The 9,403-nt window shown below is 37.6% G+C and overlaps 1 non-coding gene across 1 annotated transcript; it reads right to left on the reverse strand.

The window, feature by feature from the left end:
* Nucleotides 1-9,014: 9,014 nt before the first annotated feature.
* Nucleotides 9,015-9,121, reverse strand: LOC127077414 (small nucleolar RNA R71). Its single transcript, XR_007787227.1, has one exon. It is a non-coding gene; the product is annotated as a small nucleolar RNA R71 (small nucleolar RNA).
* Between the last annotated feature and the right edge of the window lie 282 nt (nucleotides 9,122-9,403).

Genomic DNA, 9,403 nt, shown 5'->3' on the forward strand with positions numbered 1-9,403 from the left:
TAAATTTGTCATTTTCCCTCCAAAATGGGCATGAAAAAACAAATGATCATGTGATGAATTTTCATGCAATGTGATGAATGATTTGGAAAGTTTATGTCATGAGAAATATTATGCAAAAAGGAGCACTAAATTTGGAGTTATGAGTCAAAAGTTATGGCCTTTTGAAGTTTCAAGCAATCTTGGCAATGATTTGATCATATCTCCTCAACCATTCATCAGATGCTCATGATCTTGGACTTTTTGGAAATGGGAGAGAGAGGTCTTCAACTTTCCAGTTGGAAAATATTCATTTGAAGCTTCTTTGATGTTGGAAAGTTGAGTTGAAGTTGGTCCAAAAGCTTTCCATTTTTGGAAACTTGAAATTACAGGTCACTTTCCATTTTGGGAAACTTTTGCACTGGCTTCAAATTCTTCAAGATAAAGGTTTGTCATGATGAATAAGCATTGTTTGAACATGAATGGGATGAAAAACTTCAATTTCCACACTCAAAACCCACAGTTGACTTTTCAGTTGACTAACATTGGTCCTTAGATGTCCTGAAAATATTCTGATGAACTTGGGCCTCAACCACCTGGGGAATTTGCTTCACAATGAACCTCTAGCTCATATAATCTCAAAATAATGATCACATGATCCATATCTCAAGGAAAACCTCATCTCTTGCTCATAGGATTCACTTGAATACCTTGACATGTTGACTGCTTAAGCTGCAAGTAACAAAGGTTAATGACATATTTTTGTACATTTTTGGTTAGTGATTAAGAGAAAAGCAATGATATACAAATGCAAGCAATGCTTGGTGATCAAGAACCACTCTCAAGAAAGATCCCACCCATAGGGAAGGAAGCAAGGTGTCCAATGATCCTTGAGGCTTATGCAATGCTATGATGTGATGCCATGAGGGATCTTAGGGACAAAATTGGGGTCTTACAGATGCCCCTATTTAAGGTCATTCTAGCCGGAGACATGAAGGTTAAAATCTTCATCTCGACGCGGTAGAATAGGCTTAAATAACAACAGTGAGACAAATTTTGGTCCCTAAGAGACCTCATGATGCAAATGTATGAATGCAAAAGAAACAAACTCTGTGGGGAATATGGGTCCGCAAAGAAGAAAAGACGATCCATCGGAGTAATACACTCACCAGGAACAGATACTCTAACAGGACTCTTATGGGGATAAGAAAAAAAGAATGCGTGAGCAGGACACGACTCTGAATTAGGGGAAAGAAGAACTTGACACTGCGTGAGCAGGACACGACTCGACTGGAGACCTTACTAGGGAGTAAAGGACTCAAACTGGGAAAAAGAGTTCCAAAGGGAAACACATCCATTGGAAAGACTCAAGCTGACTCAAAGATGCGTGTATTGGGGAAAACACCAATACATCAAAACTATCCACAAAGGATACTTCAGATAAAAATCCGGACTCAAACTGGGGAAAGATTCACACAGAACCTCCCTGCCGGGGAAAATTGCATATATTGGGGAGTTATGCCAAACAGCAAAAGGGTAAATCACAACAGAAACTCCGCTAGGGAATGTCTAACAAAGACTCTCCAGAGGAAGCAAAAGGATGAGGTGTTACCGGTTACTGGGTAACAAGCTCAAAGAGACATGTGATCTGAACACCGGTTACTGGGTGAAAGAACAACAAGCTCAGGAAGAATGAATATCTAAGACCGGTATAAGGGTGAGAGATATCAATCAACCAAACATCTGAGGAAAACCTGAAAAAGGTATATCAACTCACGAAAATCTGACTCCACAGGGGACCAAGGTCATAATAGGGAGCAGAAAGGAAGGAACACCAGGGATACCGGTTACTGGGTATATAATACGTGACCGACCAAAGCGTGAATTGGGGTTTACTTCCAAAACACTCATCATCCGAAAGGAGGGCTTGAAAAAGCAAATCGACTTACAGGATGGACATTCGACTCTGCAACGGGAAAATGAATCTTACTCAAATGGGGAAGGACAAAAGGCTTCAACCAAAGAGTGCATGAGATATATTATCCATTACCGTCAGAACATGGATAGTATACTCGCATGGAAGGAACACCAGGGATACCGGTTACTGGGTATATAATAGGTGACCGACCGAAAATGTGAATTGGTTTTTACTGCCAAAACACTCATCATCCTGAAGAGAACAAAACGCAAACTTGTTAAAGGATGGATATTCGATTCTACAAAGATTACGAATCTTACTCCACTGGAGAAACAATCAAAAGATTTTGATCAAGGAGTGCATGAGATATATTATCTATTACCGTCAGAACGTAGATAATATACTCGCATGGAAGGAACACCAGGGATACCGGTTACTGGGTATATAATAGGTGACCGACCGATAAGAAAAACAATCGTTACCAACAACAACAGGATAGACGAAAGATAACTCGCTGGGGATAAATTGCAAGCATACGACAATTATCCAGGAAACATATCACCGGTTACTGGGAGATACGTTCAAAAAGGAGTAGAAATGCATATTCGATTTCGCCAAGGAAACACGAATCATACTCAACTGGGGAAACACAACAGGCTTCGACTGAAGAGTGCATGAGATATATTATCCATTACCGTCAGAAAGTGGATAATACACTCCATTGGAAGATTATCCACAACCGGTTACTGGGTTAATAAAGGATAAATCATCCGAAAAGAAAGGAATCGAGATACCAAAACTAGGTATATAAAGATGACCGATCAAAGGGAGCAACAATCATTACCAACAAAAGGGTAGATGAAAGAGGACTCACCGGGGATTCATTGATAAAAATATCAATGATCCGGGGAACAAATCACTGGCAAACGGTGAAAGGACCCGCTGAGGATAAAATTGCTAGCATACGGCAATTATCCACAAGGAAGAGGGAATATACAGAACCTGTTGTGGATGAAAATAAATCAATGAGGATATAAATCCTATCTTAAATATTCAATTTCCTGGGAACAACACACAACCATGAGCTCAAGGAAGACTGGGAATATAACAATCCAAATAAAATGCTCAACTCTGGTCAGGGAAAGACATGGAGAACATGCATCCGACCAAAACTTGACTCTCAGGAGAGGAGGATATAACTGTTAGGGGATAAGCAATGATTGACAAAGATCTTTCTTAAAGCTCAAACTCTCTAGGAGAGGATAAAATACAACTTGGTGACTTTGCATGGGACGAAAGCACTGTTGAGGATATCAACCAACACGCTGAGGATAAGAGAGGTCTGATTAGGATACACATCTCAAGTTGAGGGATATATATATATATATATATATATATATATATATATATATATATATATATATATATATATATATATATATATATATATATATATATATATATATATATATATATATATATATATATATATATATATATATATATATATATATATATATATATATACTTCAAAGCAACAAGTCAACGCTACGGGGAATTTTAGTTCAACACCATATCAAATGGGAGACAACCCTACAGGTGACAGCTACATCAATACTGCTCATAATCAAACATTGTAAGGAACCCACATCACAACAAGAGGCAAGACTCTGAGTGGGGAATCAGATAACTTATTGGGGATTTCGTCAATTAATATCAACTCTGTGAGGACTTCACTGGGGAATAAAAAATTCTGCCAGGACAAATCAATGTGTCTCACGAGGATGCAATCAACAATAAATTTCTCAAAAGGAAAACAACAGTCATAAGACTCTTCTTGAAGATTGAGAAATGAACCAATTCCAAGATACCAAAATAATCAAACCTTCAGGAACTCGAAAAGGGGAAACACTGCCACGACTATGCAACAACCAAATAAAGGTGTTAGGGGATCTAACAACCAAATAAAGGTTTCATTAGAGATTCAGGGTTCAATAACAATAGAAATGCAAATTGAGAATGAAAATTCATAAAAGGCTTCGCTGGGGACAAATGAGGAACTACAAGGTGTACAACACATCAGCCATTCCAAGGATAAATAGAAAACTGCCTAGGGAGCCAAACACCACCAGACAAACTACTTAAGGAAGGCAACAATGCTTCACACGTCGAGACTTACCGTTCTTAGATTGTTGTTGACATTCCTTTTCGAATTCGACGTTCTTAAAGTAAATGGCTTATTATTTCAAAAAAATGTTTATTCATTGATTAATTTTTCTCAAAAATCATCATAAAAATCTAATTTTATTAAACAGAAACAAATAAGATTGATAATCAATTAGATAAAGGCTCATATTTATTTAATAGAATGGAAGCCTGCAAATGGGAGGACTCCATGGATCTTTACAAAGTTTGAAAATGGTAATTTACATGGAAAGGGGCTACATTGAATATAATGACCATTACTCTCCCTATAAACTTTGAAATCCATTGTGCTTTTGTCGTTGGTTGAGAATGATGGATCAGAACCAAACTGACTGGTGATGCTGCTTCAACGATTAAATCTAGCCGGATGCAGTTACTTGCCATAATCCCTAATTTTTGCCTAGATTGCCCCAAGGTGGGGTCCTCAATCGATCAGGATATTTTTCTGTTTTATGTGTCTACCTTTTTCCTGGATCGCCCGCTCGGGTTTTGAATCCATCGAGACGCTCATTTTTGCATAAGACGTCCTTTCGGGTTTTCAACTTAGCGAGTTGTTCTTTTCTTTTTTAGGCGAAGTATTTCTTGACTGCATTGGCGTTCACAGGACGAGTGAACTCTTCACCATCCTTAGTTGTAAGAATCAATGCACCGCCTGAGAAGGCTCTCTTAACAACATATGGGCCTTCATAATTAGGAGTCCATTTGCCCCTAAACTCAAGTTTGAAAGATAAGATCTTCTTGAGCACGAGGGCACCTTCTTAGAACATACAAGGCTTCACCTTCTTATCAAAAGCTTTCTTCATTCTCTACTGATATAACTGACCATGATACATGGCATTCAATCTCTTCTCTTCAATCAAATTCAATTGATCATATCTCCTCTGACATCATTCACCTTCGATCAACTTGGCTTCCATCAGTACACGCATTGATGGGATCTCAATCTCTACGGGGAGCATAACTTTTGGAAACTTAAAATTATTTTTAAACAATTAAAAGTATTCAAAAAATCATTTTATTTAAATTTTAATAATGATCCAAAAAATAATTTTAATTCAGTAAATGAAAGAAGATTTTAATAAGTTTTTTTGGTGAAACTCTCATATTTTTTGGATCAATATTAAATTTAATATGAATTAATGAAAATAGAAGGAATAAAATGAAAATCAATTAAATATGAAAAAATGTGGACCACTTGGTCTCCCTCATTAATTGAGGTGGCATATCAAGTGGTGGAGCCGTTCCATGGTATGCGCTAGTCAGCGCACTACACAACTGGTCATCACAAGCAACATTCATGATTAACACATTTTGAATTGATCCAATGGTTCAGAACACATCCAGCGCATCACCGGAGCCAAGTGTCGGTCATCTTCTCCGATGACCCTGGCCGGACTGGTTCTCTCATCACCATCACATAAATGAAAAAGGAGGACATGATCTTAAAGAAAAAATGGTGTAGATCACGAATATCACCTCAATTTAACCTAACTCCAAATGTATTAAGAGATACATGATGACACTGAAATTCACCGTATTTTCGACTCCGATTTCACATGCATTTTAGTTGTTCTATTGTTATTTTGTTATGTTATTACTATGTTTTTCTTTGTTTTCATGTTTTCAGTCTAATCGGAGTCCCGATCGAGAAAAGGAGCGAAAATGAGCTAAAAAGCCAAAAAATCAGCATTTTACACTTGTGGCTCCCATTGTGGCGGGCACCATGGGTCTAGCCATGACGTGTCCCAGTTTCAACCTCTCCTCAACTGCCACGCCCCCAACGATCTCCACTTGGACGCTGCAATTTCCTCCTTTGGCGGGCGCCATGACATTGTGGCGGGCGCCACAAGAACAAAATGGTTCCCGCCCATTTTCAAACTTAGGGGCGTCCTTGCGATTTCCATGTTTTTTTTCTTGCCTATAAATAGAGCCTTGATTTCATTTGTTTCTTCATCCAAACTTAGTTACAACTAGGCATATATCAGTAATGTGTAAAAGTGGTAATCGCTTCACATCGGAGTGTTGCCACACTATGTAATCGAGTTTGGAGCACTTTAGAAGGAAGTTTAATCCTGCCGTCATTTTCATTTTTGTTCCTCACTTTATTCGACCCTCTGATTGGAGCAGGTGTTATTGCTTTACCTTTGTCTACTTTATTTTCCCACACTGCCTTTATTTTGTTTACTTTCCCACACTGTCTTTATTTTGTTTACATTCCCGCACTCGCACTTTACTTTGTTTATTTCTCGCACTGCACAACTTTCCTTTATTTCTTGCACCGCACTACTTTTATTTACTTTCCTGCACCCACACTACTTTAACTTATTTTCCGCACTCGCACTACTTTTATGATAAAAATTAAAATGCATTTTTACTTTACCATGTCTGGCTAAACCTATAAAGGTTAGAATGTAAGGATCGTAATGGAACCGATAATCCGTACAATTGTTCGTAGAAACACTTAAGGGCTATTTTGACTTTCAACTTAAGTTTTCCCGCACTTAATTTTCATTGGGTAAGATCGAAAGTCGTCCGACGTCTGTTTAAACTTAGTTGTTTTTAACTATTTCAAATACAGTGAAAATGCTTTATTTATTTCATTAGGAGTTTTTAACTTAAAAAGAAAAGTGATTTTAAAACTATTTATGGATGCGTTTATAAGTTTAGATTCTGGTTCGTGAGAACCTCTTTTGGTTAAGAAATCCAGGTCAAAATAATTTTCAACTTAGTCAAGACACTATATTTCTTAAAAATAGGATTACTACTCTAACGCAATGAGCACCTTTTTATAAGTGACAATAAGAGGGTTTGATTAGGGAGTACAACTCGGTTCTGAATACGCGAAAGCAACAGTTCCCGTTAAATTGGTTCTTTTCAAAGTAGGAAACACTGCCCAAGAGTAATTCTATTAGCAAGTACTTGGATTATTAATTGATTATCTGAATTACATTTGAACCAATCTTCATTAATTGAATTTAACTTAATACTTTATTTTTCATTGTGCACTCTTAAAAACCCTGTTTCGATTACCTTATATAAACACCAAAACAATAGATAACGACAGATTGATATTTGGTCTCTGTGGATTCGACAATCTTTTATATTGAAATTTTGGTATCAGATATGAGATGTCGAAGGTAATGTCACGACACTAATATCTGAATAACATAAACAGATGAAAGATAAAGAATAGTAATGCATAAGACACAAGCAATTGTTAACCCAGTTCGGTCCAACTCACCTACATCTGGGGGCTACCAAGCCAGGAAGGAAACTCACTAAAATAAAATCAGTTCAAAGACTCTCCGTACACTTCAACAAGTTACAGTCTTTCTCACCTAATCTTTACCCGTGCAATTTCTACCTAAGCACTCTTAGATATGAGAACCCACTCACTTCTCTACAATCACACCTGTAATCTTAAACAACAATCCCTTGAGAAAAGAAAACACTTTTCAATAACACACTCTTGATTTTACTTCATAGTTTCAATCAAGAAGACACACTCTTGATCTTGCTTAACAACTTTGATCAAGAAGACACACACTTGATCTTGCTTCACAACTTTGATCAAGTAGACACACACTCTTGCTTAACAGCTTTAGAGTGACAAATTACAACCACAAATCAGACCAATTCAATCATCAATGGATGACTTGAATGGCTTACAAGTCTCACGGCTAAACAAGACACAAACCCTAGCTCTCTCTCTCTGTATTTCGCTCAGTATTGGTTGTGTATTAAATCAGGTTTTCCAAGTCCCTTTTTATAGAAGCTTTTAGCTGGGCTTGGACATCTTGAAAACCCTAAATCTATTTTCCAATCAAATCTTCTCATGACAACTGGTTAGATCTTCTTGGAAAATAAGTAAATTAGGTTGTAATCAATGATTGAATGCGCCTGCAAATCAGATCTTCAATCATACATAGATTGTCATTAATTGTGCAATCACAAAACACCAGACATTCACACTGAATGTTCTGTGTACATGATGTCATGACATCGGGTCTGACATCCTGGAGTAATTCCTACATAATTCCATAAATCCATTTATAACTTCCAGCAGGTACATACATATCAGATGCCATGATATTGTGTATGACATCTTGAAACAATCCTGCATGATCATGTCTTTCATTTGGGCTCCAGCAGGTACACATCATCATATGCCATGTTATTATGTCATTCTGAAACAATCATGCATGATAATGTTCTTGAACTCCAGCAGGTACATAGGATATCTCATGTTAAGACATCACACATAACATCTTGTGAACACTCTTTGTTTTACCAAAATTGTTGCCAACACTTAGAATCAACATATATTACTCTGACGCGTTCGTATACTTGCGAAAAAACACGCAACAAGTTTTTGGCGCCGTTGCCGGGGACCAATTTCGTCAAATTTTGTACCCTGTTGTTATATCATTTAGACTTAGGTTGTTACCTGCCGGTCAATGCGAAGGACTCGTAGCACCGTAAGCTTAGTTGATCCTCTGGCAAAACTTGAAAGTTATGCTCGTGCACGTTTATTTTTCCATAGAATTAGGAGAGATATGGCCGAAGATCAAAATCAAAGACCTCTTAAGGATTTCACCCAACCATCCAACGAAGAACCTAGTTCTAGTATAGTAAACCCAACCATCCCAGCTAATAATTTCGAACTTAAACCTTCCCTGTTGCAGGTCTTGCTACTAAGAATCCAAACCAACATTTAAAAATCTTTCTCCAATTAGCAGACACTTTTAAAACCAATGGAGCTTCTCCTGAGGCAATCCGTTTAAGATTATTCCCTTTCTCCCACAAAGATAAAGCCCTATCATGGTTAGATTCCCTTCCACCCAATTCCATAACAACTTGGGAAAACCTTAGAAAAGTATTCCTTGCTAGATACTTTCCTCCAAGTAAGACCGCCGTTCTTCGAAACCAAATAACCATATTTACCCAGAGTCAAGGAGAATCGTTGTTCGAAGCTTGGGAGAGATATAAAGAGCTGTTAAGAGCATGCCCACATCATGGTTTAAAAAATTGGTTAATCATTCAGACCTTCTATAATGGACGTCACTATAACACTAAGATGACCATCGACGATGCCGCAGGTGGCGCACTGATGAACAAACCTTACCCTGAAGCTAGTTCCCTTATCTAAGATATGGCTCAAAACCATCAATCATGGGGAGTTGAACGAGTGACAATTGAGAAGAAGGAAGCCCAAGGAGAAGTACATGAGTTAAGCTCTATTGACATGATGCAAGCTAAAATGGATGCGTTAGCCCTCAAGGTTGAGCATATGTGTATAAACCC

The sequence above is a fragment of the Lathyrus oleraceus genome, chromosome 4, assembly GCF_024323335.1.
Source record: "Lathyrus oleraceus cultivar Zhongwan6 chromosome 4, CAAS_Psat_ZW6_1.0, whole genome shotgun sequence".
In the NCBI taxonomy this organism is placed as follows: Eukaryota; Viridiplantae; Streptophyta; class Magnoliopsida; order Fabales; family Fabaceae; genus Lathyrus; species Lathyrus oleraceus.